The sequence below is a fragment of the Balearica regulorum genome, chromosome 1, assembly GCF_011004875.1.
Source record: "Balearica regulorum gibbericeps isolate bBalReg1 chromosome 1, bBalReg1.pri, whole genome shotgun sequence".
Lineage (NCBI taxonomy): Eukaryota > Metazoa > Chordata > Aves > Gruiformes > Gruidae > Balearica > Balearica regulorum.
This window is the reverse complement of record NC_046184.1, coordinates 5,228,978-5,251,347: the sequence shown is the minus strand read 5'-3', so window position 1 is coordinate 5,251,347 and position 22,370 is coordinate 5,228,978.

The window sequence follows — 22,370 nt, the reverse complement described above, 5'->3', positions numbered from 1 at the left end:
ACCTGGGCAATAGTCACTGAGCAGTGAAACATCTAGCCTAGCAGGACCGTGATTTTAAACAGGGTCTCCATTGCCACAGGAATCAGGGATTATAACATGAAGCATCCATCCAGTGATAAAGAATATGCATACATATCTATTACACACACCTCTGCTTGTGATACACACACATCCTATGTGCATGTATAATACACACCTAATTTCTGATGCAAGAAAATTAGGTTTTATATAGGCAGAAATTGGAGTGGATTAAGCCAAAAGTACGTTTCCAAGTCAGAATTTAAAAGCTTAATTTTTTTTCCCCCTTTCACAGATATTTTGTCCAATTCAGCAAATTAACAGCGGGCTGAGAAACACCCCTAAATGCTAGTGCGAAAAGGACTGCAACGAAGATTTTCAGGCACTACATTCAGAGCACCCTAGATTGAGCATGCAGAGATGCTCTGCTGAGTTTAGTGCTTGAGGTGTCATGTTGCCTGGTGAGCTGGCTGGGGACAAGGACACCCCTCCACGAGGTGCTGCACGAACACAGGCTCTATTGTTCACCCGGATGGCTGAGTGCTCGTGGCAAGGGATACAGATATGCCAGCTTTCATTTTGTGCCGTGAGAACAATCCAGTGTCATCTCCCTAGATTTATTCTCACCAGCACAAATGCTGAAGTCTCATTACCACCTTCCACCAAATATTGCACTGGCACAGACCAGAGGGAGGGAAAAATCTTGTTTTGCCAAGTTATGACAAAGATGTTGGACACATCTGAGAAGAACCTGAAGGAAAACACCAGAACACCTTGTTCCTGCTAAAAACTTCACTTCCATTCCAGTATTAAATAACCCTGACTTGCTGACCCAGTTGTTCATCTTCAAGACTTTTACATTGTTAGAAGATCTGGGAAGTTGCCACAAGTGGATCACAGGAGCTCAAAAGAATGATGGCAGCAAAAAAAGACAATAAGGAATCTGGTCCTTTTGGGATATTCTGGAAATGAAGCTGTGCAAAGCAGGTCTGTAGGAAGGAACGAGTTAATATTTGGATAAACCAAGCATCACTTTTATCCCCCTTTCTTTTTCAGCGCTAGGATCCCAGCTATGCTCCCAAGTCCCTATTTAACATCTCAAGCTACATTCTTAAAAGCATTTAACTTCATCTATTCTAGTAAATAAAACATGCATGGGGCTGTTCTTTGGCCTAGAGGCCAATTGGCATGGACCGACTTGCGTCCGTGCTGATAAGCGTCTTTCTTTCCAAAACCGGGGGGCTGCATCTGAACCGCCTGTGGTGATGCTCCTTGGCCCGGGCTGTCCCTGGACTGTGCCCAGGCATTGTCTGGGAGAGTGCTAGTTGGAACAGGACAAAACCATCACCAGAGACCATGCTAAGAGCTGGATAGATTGGGAAATCATGTGCCAGTACCTGGGCTTGAGCCTTGGCCTTGTTTAGTTTATCAACACAGCCATAGCTTTAGGTGCTTAAGTGTAATTATTTAAGGACCTAATTCCCATGGATCTCCCTGTAGAATGCGCCTAAAAACAGGTTTCGTAGCAGTCTGCACATGGCTCAGGAGCCTGCCTAAACTAACCAATAGAGAACACCAAGGGGAAAAGAGAAAAAAGGAAATGTTTTAAGTCCTGCCTCCCTCCGGGATGTAGGTACCATATTCTGGGAGGCAAAAGAAAATCTCCTTTCCCAGAGGATTCATGGCCCTAACACCTCTCCTGGAGCTAAGCAACGATTTTTTTCTCTCAGAAACTCAAGGAAGGGGCATGCACTTTCCTCTTCCCCATCACTTTTATCCCTCTTCTGAAGGATCTCATGGTGGATGTGTAAGTACTGGGCGAGCTGACTCCTTCATCTGAAAGGATTTGAACCATCTTTCCAGGAGGGCGCATGAAAAAAAAAAGGTGGAAGGAGGAAGGTCTGGGATGCCGAAGGAAGAGGAGGACAAAAATAATGTGTTGACACACACTAGCCAGGATTGGTTGTTATTGACATGTAAGTTATTATGTTTAAGCAGTTGGGAGCAGGAAGGAGAAAAAGAAAAAAAATAAAGATTGAAAGACAATCTAAAATACTGTAGTAAAACAAAACTTTGCTTTACTGCTAATCCCACTGAAGTCTCTAGCCTGGTGTTGTCTCAGCAGAACATATTCTGTGAGCAACTTGGGAAGTAATTTGAGCGTCTCTGAAGTGCTTTGTCTTTCATTGGCTCATCCAGTATTAAATCATCTGGCAATGAAGAAAAGTGTTTAAAGTTAACTTTTATACAGAACAAATTCCTCTGGAAAACTTGTCATTCAGCCCGGTTTACCCAAAGTCTGGTAGCATTGATTAGACTGGAATTGGGTTTGAATTTTTTATGTGTTTTCATTTTTCTCTATTAAAAAAAAAAAAAAAACCAATTAAAAAAGAGTGCTGCTAACTTCTTTGGACTTATCTACTTCCTGGAAAACTTAGAAGGCAGATGTTTGAGTTGGGGAAGAGAAAGCTGGTGCTAGGCTTCTGACATGCTTATCTGTCATCCCTGGACAATGAAACTGTAATTTCAGCTCCCCCAGGACACTGGGGATTAAAAGCTTCATGTAGGTAACACTGCAGACCCAGGGAAGCATGGGTCTTTTGCATCCACACTAGTCTTTCCTTCTCTCCTTTCCAAATGCCAGGGAGGCAATGAAGCCTTTGATGTTCCCAGGAACCCTGCTTCAGTGCACTTCTCTGCACACACCCACCAGTGCTTAGCCAACCCAGGGAGCTCCCCGTCTGCAGGCAGCTTGACGTGTCCTCCCGAAGGGCCAGCATCGTGCCTCCACACATCCACCTGGTCCTAGCTGGTCCCATAGGTGGCTTGACACCTGCCACTTGCTCCCAGCTGCCTCCACCCCTTCAACCCAGGTCACCTCGGCTTTTTTCCCTTGTTTCTAACCCGATTCTTCATTCTCACTAGCTACGCTGACAGTCCTGCTCATGTCTTCCTACCCGCAGGCTTGGGAAGCTGAAACACCCCTGTCAAGTAACACACCTAGTTAACTGTGTAATGCTGTACCTATGGGGCAATTCCAACCCAGCACCTGCAGGGATCCTGATTACACCCTAAAACATGATATTTCAATTTCATTATCTGATCGGGCATTAGCAACGAGCACCACTAATGAGTATATTAGTCAGTTCCTTTATTAAACTAGCGGCAGCATTTGATGCAATGACCTCCTGATGTAGCTCTTTGATGCCATGTGATTTGATTTTTATTTCTTTTTTTAATTGAGAAAGATACAGCAAGGTAAATGGAAAAATGGTGAGGAGCAGAATTAGCACATTGGCAGTGCAAGCAAATACATGTTCAGCGAGGAGAATGAGTTTTGTAGAAGCTGCAGAAAAGGCAAGTGATGAGCTCCAGCTAGCTAGCTAATATTTGAATATACTCATTCATTATTCCTGCCATTATTGTTATGAATTTGTTGTTGTTGTTATTCTATTACACAGCCAGTCCTGCGGACTGGTTTTACCATCTATAACCTGGCGATCTTTCACCCTTAGCAATTGTTCGGCCGTATTACCACAGGGCTCGTTGTGCAAGAGGCTGTGCAAGCCCAGAACAAAAAGGGGATGCCAGCCCCAGGGCATTTCCAGTGTCAGTGTCAGATGAGCGACAACAGGCAGATATGGAAGGACAGAGGAGTATGAGGAAATGGAGATGCACGTGTGGCAGATTCTGGGGTGAAGGTTTGGAGCACAGCTTCGGGCTTCGCCAGCTACCAGCTCCACTGGGGAAGCATTGCGTTCAGGCACGTAAATTCCAGTGTCCTGGCAAAACTCCAGGCTGGAGAATAATACAGAACATCCTACAGAAACTGCCATTATAGTTTTCACTAGAGAAATCATTGCACTTTTCCTTCCAAGATACTCTGGTAGTGCGGTCACAGCCCCAGATGACTGCTGCAGCTCTTTCCAACCATGACTGCATTTTCACAGATTCCATCTCAGGTCCGGTTTCAACCTGATAGTTAATCATGATAGTGTTCAGGGCTTCTTTGGATAATTACTGGAGGTATTAAGCTACCCCAAACTGAAGCATTAGGTGCTTTGCACCCATGCAAATGGCTTGCTCGGGCTTACATAAGAAGCATTTGCACTGGCCATAGATCATTTGTGGCACTGCTCCGGCATGCTGACATGTGAAACACCATCGTTAAGATCCACCTGGCTTTGGGACTTTGAGGTCGGCTCACTCAAGCTGCTGGAAGTGGGGCACTAAATACACAGGAGATCTTAACAGAATTATTTCTACAGTCATTTTCCTCCAGGAGGCCAGGAAGCAGCAAAGTAAATTGGGAACATGAGCAGAAAAAAATACCTGTGTCAGTCTGGCAAACGTTGGAAGACTCAACCTGCCTAAGTGCTACAAGACCTTGTATCCAACAGGTTAAAATACTATTGCCACTGTGCCAAGTATGTAGTGTAAACCTAACAGTCACAGACCACCAAGCTGTTGTCTTCTCCCCCATTGTAAGTAAAGCTCTCTGCTCCCCACTGCCATGGAGGATGGTTCCTGCACTGGCCCTACTGATAGTCACCCAAGCTGGAGTTTGTGTTGGGTCAAGAGGGGTGGTTCAGATTTCTTTTCAGGGGAAAGAGCATCCTACGTCAAGGTCCAGGGTCAAAATACTGTCCAGAAATACTACCCAACCCTCAGATAAGTGCAGCAAGGGACCCCTGACTTCCTTTGACCAGGCCTGGCAAGTGGGCACTTCATCACCCACTATCACGTTAGCCGGGAAATGGGCATTTTTGGGAGATACCTACAGAAGACCAAACTATAGCTGAGGTCCCCTCCTCCCAGTATGCTGGAGCAGCTCAGCGAAATGGGCTCCTTTTATGTTTTTTTTTAGCAGACCCTCTGCTGCAAACCACCCAGCCAAGCCACATGTCCACGCATCCCCGTCAGCCCTCCAAAAGCCAAGCACACCCGGATCTGTAATGGGCCTGCTTCCATCTGACTGCCCAGTTAACATCCTCCTGCTGCCTCCTTAATTATAATCCTTTTATTTTATCTAACCCCAATTGTAACAGTTGGTGAGTCACCGGGCTCCATAACAAGACAATCAGGACACATTTCATATTACACTGCAGTTTTCATTCCAGGGCGTGGGCTGAAGGCGTTGTTTATTTATTTTAATTTGGTTCGGTTTGGGGTTTTCTCACATGTGATGGAGTACAGAGATTTAAGCAGGGGGTAGAAGGGTGGAAGGGGTAAAAAACAAAAACAACCTCAATCCATCTGGATCAATTAAATCTTGTTGAAAAGTTTTCAACCCCAGGGTTGCCTGAGGTAGGTCTAATAGTCACACACTTTGGCATTTAATGAAAATGCTAATGATTTCTCCTTTGGAATATATTTTCACTTCTAGTTTGAACAAGATGCATCTCTCCTCCAATCAATTCCACAAGCTCTTTTTTTTTTTTCCTCCCCGTTTTTGCGCGTGCCCCTTCAGGGCAAATTGAGAAATTATTGCCTCTATCCAAAAAGTAGCTGAAATGTGCAGCCTTATGTTTCACGTCACAGGGGTGGGAAGGAAAAATCTTTGCATGGAAGCAACAATCTCGTTTGTGTTTGACTTGCATAGGAAAAAATGGTGTTAAATCATTCTTACCCTGGTTCACCAGGGAAAGCTGCGGGCGCAGGTCTCAGCTGGTGAAAATCACCGCCGAGCCAATGGAGCCGGCTTTAGATTTACAGGTCCTGAAGACCTCACCTACAATGTTCAATTTTCTGGTTAGTAGTTCGTTGTAGCAAGAATAAGAGTGAGAAAGATAAAGAGGGATATTTAAATATAGGATGAGACTTATCTCCCCCAACTTCTAAGGGATTGGAATGGAGATCAGTGCTTCAGTTCATCCCTACATGGCAGAGAGAGGCAGATTCACCCCATCCCAAACTGGGCACTGAACTTTTTGATGGCTGAAGTGCAATGACTGAAACAAATGCACCAAGCAGGAGAATTGCCACAAGTCAAACCTGGTTAGAATTTGCAAAGGAAATTCAAACAAATCACAAAAGTTTCCACTAAAGGATCCGAATACTGAACACAGGCTTAGAGGCATAAAGGCTTATGGGAAAGAGGGGATGGGAGTAGGAAGTGCATCCTTAAAACTGCTGTCAGCTCAAGAGGAAACTAAACAATCTCCCTACAGATGTCTGAGAGAAAAGGCACAAAAAATCCTCAGTTTTGCCTGTGCTAGTATATTAAACGAGGCCAGGGCATGTGATTGCCCTGCTCTTAGCCGAGTCCCTAACAAGTTTTGTCCTGTGGCATCTGGCATATTGAGGAATGGCTCAGAAGACATTGTGTGCCAGGCATCATTCCTAGCACACAGTACCCATAGGACCACACTTTTGTGGTGGGGAGGTGGATTTTAGAGTTCAGGTGTACCATCTCAAGCTATGCCCTGCTGTTTGTCTTTGGGATCAGAGAATGAGCCTTGGACCATTTTACTTGTAGAAACATAGGTGCAAATTCTGACTGTGAATCATTTAAAGATGTCTAACAAGTCCTAGGTTGAAGGAATTGATCCAGAAAATGTGGGCTGGCATCAGCAATAAGTCAGACTTTGGAATATCTTCAACAGTAAAGAATAATTAAAGACATGGATGTAAATGAAAATCGCAATAAAACATAGCATGTTTTCTGACAAAGACAGATCATTCTGAACTGACCTGATAGTTTGCTTTGATAAGATCACTGATTTTCTAATGAAAGGAAATGCAGTAGATCTAATCTCTCTGGACTTCAGAAGAGCATTTGTTATGGTACCTTATGGGAAATTATTAAGCAGTAGAGTATGGAGATTAGGAGAATAATTTTAGGATGGAAAAGGGAGTCACTACAGAGGAAATGACGACAGATGGTGTTGAGAGAGGAAATACTGAGCTGGTTGGAAGTTATGACTGTAGCTCTTCAGAAATCAGTTTGGGGACCGATTTTATTTAATATTTTGCCAAACATCCTTGTCACAAAAAATGGAGCAGTGTTGTTAAAATTTGCTGCTAACAGAAACTCAGAAGGCACTGCTGTCAGTGTGTAAGAGCATAAAGTTATGATATAAGATGAACTGCATGTCCTTGAGAACTGGAGGTTCAGTACTGAAGGGGTCATCTCACCCAACTTTAGCTATGTTGAACATGTAGTCTAAGGTAGCTGGCTAAAGTCCTGACATATTCAAGTAAAGACATAAGCAGATAAATCAGCCTCTGAGGATGTCTTTTTTAAACACTTATAGTAGGATATGATACCTATTTTCTCCCCTGTGTCTGTAGAGGAACCATAGACAATTAGCCTGGGCTAGACAACAACCCTACAGACATTCAAGATGGATGCTGGATGGATACATTAATGAATTAGGTACTAATGAGAGTTTTTGAAGCTATTACATTTAAAAAGGTCTGAAAAGGGGGATACACGGATCAACCATCAGAAGAGAACCTGTGACATGGCTGTCAAAAACACGTCTTACAAGGTATTTCCAATACGGATAGGGAAACTTCTGTCTTGATCTGCACAAAACATGTAAAGGACAACCTCCAAAGCACCAAAACAATTCCGGGGTAGAGAACAATCCTAGTTGCCTATATTTAAGAGAGATGAACTCAGAATACAAAGCTGAAGTACTGGGATGCACCCGGAGATGGTGAACCCTTGTCATGGGAAGAGAATATACACCTTGGCAGGTTTAGCTGAACAAAATAAGGGCTGAGACCACAGCCCTGATTGATATAAATACATCAGGAGAGCAAATAGGGAGGAAAAAAGACCTATTTAAACTAAAAGACAGCATGAGCATGAGCACAACAAATGGCATAAACTGAAATTAAATAAACACAGGCTGGTGGAAGAAAGACTAGGGTGAAGGACCTGAACAGCTTCCAGTTAGTGTAATGGGAGCAAAAACACACACACACACAAAACTTTCCCCCCTCATGAACCATTTTCAGCTCAAAGAAGAGATTAAAAGAGAGAAGAGGTATGACTTAGAGACTCAAGAGGTGCACTCCAGTTTTACAGGTCTGTATGGAAGAGAGAACAAGTAAACTTTCTGAAGAGGGAAAAACCTGTCTGGTATGCTATACCGAAAACTATGGTTGTCCTTTTAGCACCTGGTATTTCCTTTTTCTCACTAGGCTGCTGGTGTTTCGCTTGTAACAATACACTAATTGAATAGCACGTTGACAGATTTGCATGCCACAGTCCTCCTGCTTCTGATTTTCTTTGTTGCATTTGTGTACATCTAAGCCTGGAGAAAAGAAGAAAAAAAAAACAAACAAAAAAAAAAACAAAGCACACCAACAAGTAGCAGGAGAAACAAAACAAATGCACATGTACACGGCACTTCCAAACTGGTCTTGAGAGCAAACAATAGTAGGAAGGGATAACTACCACTCTCAGGGCTCTCAGATAATCAGGTCAGCAAAGCAGGCACAGGAAAGGGGATTTCGAGAAACAAATAATACCTGTGCCTGAAATGGGAGCTTTGCTGTAAAGAGAAAAGAAACATATGCTCTTCAGCTGGAGTGGATTTCTTACGTTGCTCAGAAGTGACCGGCTCATCCTCAGTGTAAAGGACCGGTGTTGTATTAACCGTTCTGTATCAGTTTCCCTTCTGAGTCCCCTGCCTGAGCCATCAGGTTATCATTTCTGACAGGCAGCACAAACAGGAGACCAGAGTATCTCAAGTCACTGATGCTGCTGAGCAGACATCCATCTGTGCTTCCTGGGCGCATATAAATATATATATATATATATATATATACACACACACACATACCCTGTCAAGACTGGATGTGGCCAAATAGTATTGACCAGGAGCTGGGACAGGTGGTGACAGTGGACTGACAAATGCAAGTCCCTAGTTTTCAAGGGTACCACATTATCTTGAGGTTCTTGCTAGGATCCCTGATGTCCTGCTCCTTCTTCTCTGCAAGCTGACCTTAGCCAGAAGGGAACCATGCAGTCACAGCATCCTCCTTTGCTCACCAACAGCAGCAAGTCCCCTGGAAACACATGGAGCTCTGCCAGAGCCATGATTATCAAAGCACAGGCAAAATGTGTGCTCTGCAAGTAGTTTAACAAATTTTGGGTCCATCATCATTCTCCTGTTCTCATGTGGTCTTGTTTATGCTTAAGCCAGCATTCTGAAACAGGCACTGCCAGGTACTGCATCATGACGGCTACAGAGTTGGCTCTTTTATTACGTATCCATTCCTAACTGAAAAAAAGGCATTTGCCCTAGGGGAAGAAGGAGGTGAGCTACCATCTGAGCTCTTCTCTGTACCACCCTCTACCTCACATGGCTTCAGAGCCAACATATACAAAGTTTCCTTTGCCTTCAACCTACCTACCTAAACACAATTCCACTCCCAACTATTCCCTCCCTGCATTCGTTTGCCCACTTCTCAGAATTGTATTTCAGCTGTATGTGGCCTGGATCCAATGGAGGAAGAAAATCTCTCAGCACAAATGCTGTTGTTTGCCATAGACCTGGATTCTCTTGGTACGGCAGCGTTCACTTCCTTGATAGACCAAGACTTACAGCTGAAAGTTAGGAGATTTCCCTGGAACTAGAGCTGGGAATTATTCCCAAAGCAGAATAATGTCAGGGGAATCTGGACCTCCTTTTGATCTTTACAGCATCACCCCCTCTCTCTCCAAGCTCAAAGCAAGGCAGATTGTGACTTGCCATCTTGGCCCACACGAACATCAAGATAGATGCTGAAGAGTTCTTTGTTCCTTGAATGTCAACTGTAAGTGTGAGTCACTGTGGCTTCAGGAAGGAGGGAACCTCTCAGACAAGGTCTTTCTGAGGGAGAGATGGGAACTGATAGCTGATGCAGAAGATCCAGTTTTAAAGATATGAAGCTAGATTCTCAAGGGCACTTGTCTCCCATTGATTCCTAAGTGCCTTATAAGATCTAGTCATAATAACTGAATCTGCAAAGAATTAATTTCCAAGGAACCTGAGTGCTTTGTTCCACCTTGTTGAAGTGCTTAATAAAACAAAGTACCCATATATTGCCTAGATAACAGCTTAAAGCTCAGTTGTACTCTTCATCTCCTGATGACTGGTCCCTTTCTTCACAACTAGATCCACTCTCTTGGGTTGCAAGGTGGGATTGTTCGCTTCTCACTACAACTCCATGTCTTTTTCTCATTCAGTGAATTCACTGGGTTTTCTTACATGAGGGTGGAGTAACTTAACAATGAACAACTTGGCAAAATTGGGCTTTATGTAATTACTTGAGGATTTGGCCCAACATACTGGTACAACGTGAGATGTATCTCATGATCTTTCACTTGCGTAACCCTCTTCCTCTTGTTGTTTATTGTCATCCCTTGCTGGGTTAGTTCCTTGGGGCAGAGACCTTTTATTTAATTAGTCTGGAAAGGGCCTGGCACACCTACAGAGCCATATTAATAATGAGAAACAGTACTAACCTACCCACAAGAAGATGTGAGCCTCCTTGCAAGATATGTGACAGGGTACGACCACAGTGATCAGTCATGCTCTGAACCAATAGGAGTCACCTTGGTTTGTCTTGGGTGGGAAACTTATCACCAATATGTCCCCAGGCTTTTTCTTCTTTTATTTTTGGAGAAATGTCATTATGATAGATCACTTGCTGATTAGATTTACCTCAAATAAGAAGATAATAAATGTTTCTTCCAACCTCCGGAACTCCTTTTCCAAGATATTGGAAGAGGGAAAAAATAGCAAGTGGACAGCAAGTCTCATGGAGCTTGTCTCCAGGTGCTTTTTATCTGATGGTTGATTGACTTCTAATAGGGTAGCACTAAGATTGCAGCAGAAGCTCCCTTATTATGAAGAGAAGAGAGAAGGAAGGGAAGGGAAGGGAAGGGAAGGGAAGGGAAGGGAAGGGAAGGGAAGGGAAGGGAAGGGAAGGGAAGGGAAGGGAAGGGAAGGGAAGGGAAGGGAAGGGAAGGGAAGGGAAGGGAAGGGAAGGGAAGGGAAGGGAAGGGAAGGGAAGGGAAGGGAAGGGGAAAAGAAAAGAAAAGAAAAGAAAAGAAAAGAAAAGAAAAGAAAAGAAAAGAAAAGAAAAGAAAAGAAAAGAAAAGAAAAGAAAAGAAAAGAAAAGAAAAGAAAAGAAAAGAAAAGAAAAGAAAAGAAAAGAAAAAAGAAAAGAAAAGAGAAAAGAGGAGAAAAGGGAAAGAAAAGAGAAAGAGAGAAGGAAGGAAGGAAGGAAGGAAGGAAGGAAGGAAGGAAGGAAGGAAGGAAGGAAGGAAGGAAGGAAGGAAGGAAGGAAGGAAGGAAGGAAGGAAGGAAGGAAGGAAGGGAGGGCAAACTTCAGCATGTATTTGAGACTTACTAGATGCCACAGAGGAAACAGCAGCAGGCAGTGATTTCTATGGTGTCTGATAGGGCATAAATTGATTAAAGCTGTTCCTACAGGTAGGGCACTCAAAACATCTTTCCTGTGTGGATTCTCTAATGTCTACGGAGGGCAGACCTCACATTGCTGTCTTTCTTTCAATAAAACCTCCAGCTCCAGTCAGTTGCTTGTTTTCTGACACCTTATGGGAGCTGCGTATCTTTAAATCTCAAATGCTGTCAAACGTGATTGAATTTGGCTAATGGCTTCCAAAGTTACCAGGCAGACAGACACACAGTTGTTCACACACATCCCGGCTCAGAGCATGATCTCATGAGCCAAATTTCCATTGGAAAAGAAACCTAACAAGAGCAGCATAGCCAGCTCCCCCTTGCTTGCACCCCAGGTGTGGAACGCTGACCTGCACCCTCATTGAAGATCAGACTTTGCAAAGAGCCCAGGAACAGGCAGTCCAACAGCCCTCATTTAGCCCGTGCGTCATGCCTTGCCAAAAGCAGCATGCTTTCCTTTGTCACTGCTTAAGGAAGAGTATAGCTTGAAACAAGAGGTGTCATTGACTTTCCCTTTTTATGCCATCCAACAAAGCCAGCATGGTAAAATAGAACTGGAAGAGCACTCTACGTGTGTGGCTTTTTGCTGTTTATACGGCACAGCCCGAATTTCAGAGGCTGCGTTTTGGAGGCTCTCTCTGCTCTCAGTTAGGAGAAATGTAGGCACCTCCAAAAGGCAATTCAGATGTTACATGGACTAAACACAGGCTTCTCAGCCAGAGGCCAGTAGGAAGGAGGGTTGAATCCAGCTCAGAATGTGGGGTTTTTTTCTTTTTTTTTTTTTTCAGCTGAAAAGGGCCCCAAAGTCATCAGACCTTACCACCTTCCTCAGTTCTCCTGATCCTTTTGATAGCTCCCAGGCTGTGGATGTCAGCTTTTATCAGAGACAAAAGACGATCTGAATGGCAACAAAACTACGCTGGGAATAAAACCGAAGTCTATTATTAAAAAAAAAAAAAAATACAGAAAGAGAAATAAACCAACAACGCACGCTAAAATATTCCATATGCTCTTATGGTGGGTTGCCCTCGGCACAGAGAGAAAGATTGTTACTAGGCACAATCTGATAAGGCAGAACACAACTGCTAGCTACTAGGCAACCACCAAAAAAAGAGGAAAAAAAAGGACAAAATCAGCATACACACAAGAAAGAAAAAGGTAGAAGAGGGAGGTGAAGCTGAGTTTCTGTGCATAAAATATCACTATTCATGGAGGAGCAGATGTTAATAAAACTTTGCAAGGGTTTCCAAGTGAGGCTGTGAATGACGCTGCAGTTTGGAGGCCACACAAGGATGCCTGTTGTAGTCTAGCTGGTTTTCTTTCCCTTTTTGTTGCATGGTGGAGAAACACACGCTAACCGCATAATCACAAGACACCCTCGGCACCTCCTTCTCCCTCTCTTTGTAGGTCTCATGCCATTGTCAAGCCTTGTCATTAATAGATGCCTTGATCCTGCAATATGATGCACGCACGGGATGGCCAGTTCTCACATGGTGAGCTGCTCTCCACCTGGAAAGCAGTTTTGTACCGGGTTGCCGAGGAAGGGTGTTGTGTTGCAAAGATTTCGGCCAACGTCTGCAAAGCTAGTTTTGTTCCCAGCTTACAGCTTCCTAATAAAACCTGTGGACATTAGCACATAATCAGAAGTTAAACTCTGGTGGATCTAGACCTGAGATCGCTAAGGACTATTACTGTTTCCTGGCACAAGAGCTCTGAATGCTGATTAGGAATTCGACGCACTACTGCAATGAATATTAATGCTAATAGTAATAATAATGCTGCAGACCTAAGCTTGCAGCTCTGGTTCAAGCAGACTTCCTATTGAAATTAGCCAGGCTTCCACGCATCCTGAGAAAGTGCGTCTCCTTACAAAATGGAAATGCGATCTTGCAGTCCTACCCCATGGTAGCAGTCAGGCCCAGGAACAGCGCCAAACAGCTCAGCAAGATGAGCCTGCACAAGGGCCATTTTACATAAAGGAGGAGTAATCATGGAAACACTGCTCTCTGGATTGGGATCAAGCCCCTGAGTCACAGAGCGGGACCCCCCTGTTGTAGTTTCTGTAGAAACACAGAGCAACGTGGGAACATGGCTTCGCGTGAAGAGACAAAGGGCAAAAATCCCTTATTCTGGGTTTTTAAGGCAAGCTCTTTCACACCAACCTGCTGTTTGGCTTTGAGCAAATCACTTTGCTTGCTTAAGTTTGGGGTTTTTTTAAATTAATACTGAAAATGGGTTTCGACACATTTTTCCTCACGGGGGTGTTGGGAGGCTGAGTTAATAAATGCTTGCCAAGCGGTAGGAGATTCTCAGATGAATCTCACTTCCCCTGGATGTCTACCATGCTCGTTGCGGCCGTGTCTGAACGCTTACACATGTATAATTAAGAAGGACCATGATAACAGAAAGTGCAAAGCACTGCTCCTTTCTCACTGCATAATCATGTCTTGGAGGTGGGTGGCCCAAGAAGGAAGCATTGCATCAGGTGCGACAGGGTTTGCTGCTGAGGTATGTTCTGGGAACAGTCTTTTTTTGTCTTTCACCGAATTGGGGCTATGTATAACCTTTAGATTTTTCACTATATGCTAATTAAACCTTCCCTGGGCATTCAGCTATTCCCTCCAGCCCCTGCTTGCTTTCTGCGTGCAAACCCTCTACAAGCCTACACAAGCACCCATCAGCTTTCATTATAATTTACCTGCAAAATCCACACACTTCTGCTTTCATGTAAAAAAAAAAAAAAAAAACAAACCCCCAAAAAAACCCTAAGATATAAAAAACCATCGTGAAAGCCGGTGAAATAATCTGTTGCCTACAAATCAGACCTGGGATGGTAGGAATTAGACCTCCCACATCACGTTAGCTTGGAGGGCTCTCCCTTCCCCTTCGCCTGCAGTGGAATTCCCATTCCTACCACCATGGTGGAAGCCAGCCCTGGCCCGGTGTCTGCATACCACCCCTCCTGTTGCTGCAGCGTGTTTACTTCAGGATTAAAAATTCGGGGGAGAAAATGATCATGAACTAACAGCCGTCTCTTTGTTGTGTGTGGTATAGGCAGGGCAGGTGGAAGAATCCTGCTTTGGTTGGAGGCCAAGTTGCATGGCCTCCCTGATCTATTGTCGCTGAGATCTGGGTGATCTCAGGTGAGGCAACATGTGAGAAAGGGGGAAAAGGCAGGCTGGGTCAGGCAGGCGGACAAGGTGGCAATAGTATGTATGTCCCCTAGTGTCTTGTCCAGCCTTAAACATTCTATATGATAGAGTCTCCACTTTTCTATGACAACTGCTCCACGGGCCATAAGCTCGCACAGCAAAGGTGGTCCTTTTCGATATGTAGATTCAACTTGAGCTCAACTTTGCCCCATTGCTAGTTGTTATAATATGTAGCCATGGCACTGTATTATCTCATTACTGTTGGTTCCACACGTCGTATTGCCACAGATAATGCTGCACACGTGTAGACAGCTCTAGATGGTTATCATGTCACGTTTGCAAAGTGGAGATGCCTCCTAGCCAAGTGGTATGATTCAAGCCCGCAATGTCATCTCAGAGATGAGGGCCTCGCACGGCCCAGAGGCCATCCCAGTCCTGTGAGGAACACCGAGTTGTTCTTGCCATCTGGGTGTTGTTCCCCTTTCCCCACTCATGTCTCACCCTGCCGCCCAAGATGGTCTCCATCACGATGTCTCCCGTCAGCACTCCATGCACTCATGCACCAGCCTCCTTAACAAAGGGAGGAAGAAGGAGGAGGAGGAGGACCACGAGCAGATCCAGTGCTCCAGGTTCCACCGTCTGCAAAATTGAGGGCTTGAAAATACTGACTCAAGTCAGTGGGTGCCAACTCACCAAAGCCTGTACCGCACCCTCTCTTTTTGGCATACCTGAAGCAAACACTGGGGAGCCTTCAAAATGAGGGCTGTGCAATCACAAAGATCTACAAAATGGCTTGCAGGAGTCTGCCAGACTGGGTGCTGCAGAAAGAGCTTGGGGAAGGCTGGAGTCGGCAGGAGGTTTTTAGAGAAGGGATGCAGTAGGATCTCAGACATTTGAGCATTTTACCCACTGAGGTTTCAGAGAGAGTATGACAAGGAGTAGGTGGATGGATAGACAAACAGCAGCCATGGCCACAAGCACTCATTGCCTCCTGCGCATTCATCCACCACAGACGCAGCTCAGCAACAAAACCCTGAGGTGGGCATTTGATGATGGAGCTGGTTAACCCCCCAAAACTCCTACTCCAAATGTTTGCCTAAATATACAGCTACACATATTACAAAGTAAGAGTCACCAGTAGCCTTCCTGCTAGGAACTAGCCCTTTGGAAAGGAAGACTGCAGAAAAGAGAGAAGGAACACACAAAGAAGGATAAACAACTCAGTTTAAGAGGTGGAATGGGGTACAGAAGGAAGACAGTGAAGAAATAGTCTAATCAGCTTCAGACTCCCTGAACCAAGAGGGGACCCCTCCTCAATGAGGAACAGGCCGTGCAGAGATACAGGTTCCCATCCAGAGTCATCAAGGGTTTTCCAAGGGACTTGAAGGGGACTCTGGGTAAGATGCTACAAAAGAGGTTACAACTCTTCTGATCCCTGTTGTGGTCACTGGTGCAGTAGATAATTGGGGAATTGTTTCAAAGAATCGGAAAGGATGTCAACAGAGATATCAATGTAACATACTAAAATCAGTTGATTTGGGTTTTTCCACTGCACACATTCGCTTTATGGAGAAGAGGACAATACACCACCACAACATCCAGAAGAAAAACAAGCAAGTGGACAGGCCACCTGTCCTTGGGAGCTCCTGGGCAGAGAGGACATACAGAACCTGAACATGCAGAAAGTAATTTACAGAAATGGGATACACTCGTGTCTCTTGGATATGATGGGTCTGCAAGAGCAAAGATGCCTGTTAGCTTCTTTTGCATAGCTAATGAATTTGGCAAGTATGATTATGAAGAGTCAAAAGCTATACCGATAGAACTGTTGACAAGGCAAAGGTTTATAGCCCTCCCCGTTGAATATCCAAGCCCTCACTCAGCCTACGCCCACATTTAGAGCTCATATCTCATTGGCCCCCATTGGATCTCCCATACAGTCGAAGGCCAGAGGGCTGCCAATGCCCAGTGGAAAAGCAGCAAGCCCAGCGATGTATCTGGGTTCACGAACCCCTTTGATAGCTGTATATTTTTCCCTTGTGGTTTGCCAGCAGAGGAGATACCTTGTCAGCCATTCCCAGCTATAAAATGGTTGACAGTTCTCTGACAAATTGAGCGCCTTGCTCATGATCCTCCCCTTTCAGTTATCCAAAAGTCAGATAGTTATTTTCCATAATGGGTAATGGCTGTTTGCCTGAGGGGCAGCTTATGATCTCCTGGGCTTGCCGTGTAACTAATAAGTAATTGGTGGTTTAGGGATACTATGAAGTCTTGTGTTTTTCCTTCAAGACATAAGACAAGACGAGAGAAATTATTTCTAATGGTGAATGTATTAATCACAGGAAGTAGAGGTTTTAAGAACCGCTGACAAATATCAGCCTATAAGGAGTATAGCTGAACCTGTTCTCAGAGACCTCAAGGTGAGAGCAAGGGATTGACTTCCCTCACCCCTGAAGTTCCTGCCCACACTATGTACTGCATTTGCTACTTTTCCAGGAAAGCATTACATTTTCTTCCATTCTGCTGTCTACAGGTCCCAGTACCACCTCTGTCTGGAGGTGTTCATACACCTTTCAGGAACGCTGGAAGCATCATGACCAATCTCTCCTCATTCAGTGGCATCAGCCAGAAGCAAGCCAAAGGCAGGCAGCAGAGGCAACAGCCTTCATAGATACCCATCTCAGCAACCTGGGGGGCTCACATAACTTCTGGCTGGAGGCGTTGCAATGTTTCTGAGCCACCCAAGACCTCATCTACAGGGACCAGTTTGCTGAGGTCTCTTGCCACCTAGCTATATTGTTTAAAGACATAATCAAACGGATTCCTGAAAACAAGCCCTGACTGTAAAGTTTCGCTGCAACCGCTAACACACCTGCTAATGCAGCTATCGCCTGGCTGTGCGCTATCAAAGGTGTAATAACACGGCTGTATCCTGCAAAAGCTCCAGGGGAAAGCTTGAACAGAAAAGCCTTCATAGTCTTAAGGCAAGGAAAATATTATTGCACTTCCACAAAGCAGCTTCCCTTCCTCCAGAACAACCACCTCAGGTCTTTCATCTCAGCAAGTTCTTGGCATTTATTATTTTAGAGATTTTTCGCATCAAGAAGCGATTATTTTTGTTCTTGCTCCAAGATCACTGCTTATTGTTAGTTAAATAAATCAAATTGGTGGAGAAAATAGCAAATGCTTAGCAAAAGTGTATTTCATCAATCTGTCTGATCCTGGGGATCCCAAGTATTTATTCAACATAGAAAACCTACTCAGCTGGATTTATATATACACACATATATATGTACACATACACACATACATATATATATCTCATAGGTGTCTGTACATTGATGTGATGGCTAATATCAAGTCTCTCTCTCTCTCTCTCTTTGCTGCTGGAGGTGATCATGTTTCTTGAATACAGCCCTAAAGACTGTCTCTTTCATAGGTAACAAAGAGGGAAAGTCCAAGAGACTTCCATTGATTTCATTTCCCTTGGGTAACTTAAGTTTTGTCTGCAAGAGTGGCAAGCCCTTCGCTGGGAAAGGAGAGGAAATGAGATCGCGTTCCCATCTGTCTCACACTTCTCCAGCAAAACCTCTCTGCCAAACTCTGGGAAGGCTGCTGTGGATGGTGAACCCTGAAAGAAATAGTACTAGGTTTCTGGGGGACCTGGGAAATCCTGCTCACGGCCCTGGATATACCATCACTTCTGGAGCATCCCTTGGTGCCAGGTGGCTCCCTGCTGCCTTTCAAATGCAAGGGTTTCATGGAGCGGATGAATATTTGCTTTTTCTTCACCCTTTGATCAAGACTAACTCCAGCAGCAGCCAGTGGGCTCTGCCAGCTTCCCTTTTGGATCAGACCCATTTTGGGTACTGGTTTCTGCAGTAACCATCCATGCCTGCTTTAAGGCATGTTTTTGTTTCTCATCTATCTATTCACTTAACAAATTAGCACAGTCTAGTCTTATGCAAATCGGAGGTTCGATTTCCTTGTGTACATTGAAACTCTTCCTTTGCCTGTACCAGCCAATGTGGAGCTACTGTTATTTCCCGACTAGGATGGGTTTTCATTGTTCGCTGCAGGCTGTAGATGTTAATACATGTGAATACAATCCAAGTAAGCTAAGCATGTGTTTTACTATATACAGAGAGTAAAACATGGGGACAACAGAGAGAGAGGGCATGGGACAGGGGGGCGGGGGGGGGGGGGGAGAAGAGAAAGGGTCAGATTTCTTTCAGATGACAGAAAGCAAAAAATAAATAGAAAAAAACCAATGCAAAATCTGATATTCTGAGAGGAGAGAATACAACTAATTACATGCAAAATGGCAGCTCCCCCCCTTTCCCCCAATGCCTTTAAAAAGAGATGGAAGGTACCTCTCACATGTGAAAGCAGAGTATGGGGAAAACAACATGTCATTTCCTTTCGGTAGCACCTAGAGATGCCCCAAAGCCCATGGGTCAGTTTTCTAGGCAAAAAATAGAAACCTGTTTATGATGCCCACAGGAGGCCTGGAGAGTCTAGAAACAAAAAAAAGGAGGAAAACTTCATGACAGCAAGAAAGAGATTGTAAGGAGAAGACCCCACAGCAGACCATGGACTAGATCCTACAGCTCCTAAACCCCAGCTCCAGGCTCTGACCACTGGACAATAAAACCTCCCACCCAACTGCTGTTTTCACTTGATTTCGGTCAAGCTAAAGTGGGGCATGATTTCCATACAGCTGTAATTTTGTCAGAGGAATTGTAATGTGTCCGTTGCCAGCATAGTTAAACCACCATAATAGATGTTATTCTGATGACAGCCATCAAAATAAGTAGATAGATTAACAGACAGATAGACGGAAAGAGTTTGAAATAAGGAAGATATATACAGAGAGAGAGTGAGAGAGATGGATAGATAGATGAGCAGGAAGAGCTGGGAATATAAAAGATTATATAGATAGACAGATCTTGGCATAAAGCACTCGCATCAAGGTGCAGTTGGCAGCCCCGATTTAATGTATCATTCGTTCAAAGTGCTCATCTCCCTCCCTTTAAGTAAAACGAAATTGTTTGTTATGTGTTACGGAACAAATCTGTGTGTGGGCTCCCTCAGGGTCATAGGATTGCATGAGGTGAAGGGCCTGATCCTGCCAAGTTCCCAGCACCTCGCTCCCCCTCTGATACGCAGGGTGAAGGTATGATGCCCAGCATCAGCACCCAAAATGCCGAACGCCCTGGCAGCCCTGGCCGATGCTGGAAGGAGAGCCAGGATGCAGGGAGGAAGGAAGGAGGGTGGATTATGACTTACCTGCATCATCTCATAACCTGCCTCAAGATGTATTTAAATTATAAATAAGTAGTAAGATTCTTTCTGTCAACACATTTCAATTTAGGACTTCTGGTTTGGCAAACAGTTTCACAGGAAAGCTCCTTACAATACCCAAGACGGTGTGAACACAGAGGACTCATGGCCACTCTTCTGCATCACAGAGCACCCTTTCCAATTTCACCTGAGAAATACTTCTTGTAATTTGTTTAAACTCTGAGGCTCTCAGGAGGCTGCCCACCCTTGATTTTCATTTGAAGCAACATACCTTGTTTCTGTGCTGCATTAAACCCCAGCATAAATGCCTTTTTGTCAATCCAATACCATCGCCCAACACGATGTTTTAACAAAGACAGCTCTATGCAAAGCTTGGAGCCAGGAAAAAGAAACAATGCAAATAAAAGACTGTAATTCTCCTATTAAATAATCTTGCTTCATTCTCCCTGACTCCTCCACTGACAGTCCCTATCTGCTGGCCCACCTCTGCTCTATTTCAAGATAGAGGTAAAATTCACCCTGATTTCAATGGGACCAGAAATTTTTGCAGGCTCAATAGGGACTTGACTAGTGACAGGTCTCAACTGTAAAATTAGTTTAGGAGTGAAGATTTTATTTTGCCTTCTTTACATCCGCAAGCCAGGATTGTTCTCAGTCACCCACAATGAAGATTCAATTTTTACACTTAGCATGGCGAGGCTGGGTGAAGGTTTCACCTCATGGGAAAAGCCCCACCTCCAAACCCACTCGCAAACAAGAGTCGTCCTGGGCTCTGCAGAAGTGTGCTGGAAACCAACCCAGGCCAGACGGCCCTTTGTGGTATTTCAGCACATCCTGCTTCTTGTCCTACCTTGGAGGAGTGAAAATGAAAATATGAATATACTTTCCAAAACCTCAACATAGTTTTGGTGCAAGGGTGGGGAAGGCAAAGCTGTGGTTTTGTTTGCATTGCATATCCACAGAAAGTTCTGTCTTTTTTTTTTTTTTCCACCACTGCCTGATTACCCTTTGTGAAATGTCCCATACAAGGTAACACTGGGGCTTGGAACATGTCATTTATCCATAGGAAAAAAAAAAAAATCATTTCTTAGCCAAATTTACCTAGTTGTTGCAGTGACTGCATTCTAGACCACTTTACATGGACAGATAACCCCAGCAGACATGCAGAATTGCCTACTGTAGTTTGTGGAGGCAACACTCAAGAATCTCAGGTTTTCTTCTTGCCTGGAAAACTGATTGTCCCAGTATCTCTAGCCAGGTCACATAAAATTTTGCATTCATTTTGTGGTAATAGCTTTTTCCCTCAGCACTGTGTGGCAATGCTTAATTAACAACTGCTCAGACCTGAGGAAAGATGTGAAAGATTGGAGATGGTTGAGGTGTATCACCAAAAGTATTTTCAAAGAGGTCACCAGTGGTGATTCACTTCAGTGAATTACTGCATTTTCCAGCAGTGTGGCCAAGTATAATAAGTGCAGAGGGAAAAAAAAAAAAAATGACAGTCAAAGCAAAGCAAAACGGGAAGTTTGAAGGTTTTCATTTGGTTTTAATGAAACAAACAAAAAAAAAAAATCATTTGAGTCAGCCCAAAACATTTTCTTCAGCTGAAAATGAAATGCTGAGTATCATTTGGAAGTCATTTAAAACTTTTCTTTCTTTCTTATCTGGGTTTGTTTTTTGGTTTTTTGTTGTTTGTTTTTTTCTAAATTAGGTCAATCCTTCAAAGAAAAAGCCATTTGGAAATGAAAAATGCAAAAAGCTTCAGTTTAAAAAAGTCAAATCAAATTGTTACTTCCATAAAGGAAACATTTTACCTTACAAATATCTACATGCCATGATTTTTAAACACTTCTCTTATTTATTTTGGTCACAAATTTCTGCAGCAAATTCAACCAGCATTTTGATCCCTGGTAAAAATGTACTATTTATTAAAATATATACATTCCCCTCCACACCATACAGTACAAAATACTAATTAGTTGTTACCAAAAGCCAAATTTAATAAGTAAGTGTGAGACAAAACAGGGTTTTAAATCATCACTGATGCTCTGGCAAAAATACCCAACAAGTGACAGACTCTGTGTGAAACCAGATCATAACTAGAGCAGTTTTCTGTGGCCATTACTCTAGGGAAGGGGTTCACAGACAGCATGATGCCCACAGGCAGAAATTCAGGATTACCACTGAGCTTGTACAGGTCTACAAAAATGTTTGCACACTGAAAAGCTAGTCAAGTGTCAAAAAAAAGGCTACAATCCATGACCCTCACATTTTCCCTCATGGTCTTCGTAGCAGAAAGTTTGGCAAAGTATCAAAAAATCACTCCTCTCATGGCCATTTGGACATTTCTCCTAATAGAAGCAGCTTTCAGCTTAGTGTCTGGGTATTTGCCTACCGAAAAGGGTAGTGATGGGTAGGGGAAATATTGGAATGTTGTTTTTTTAACTTTTTCTTGAAATTTTAGGGT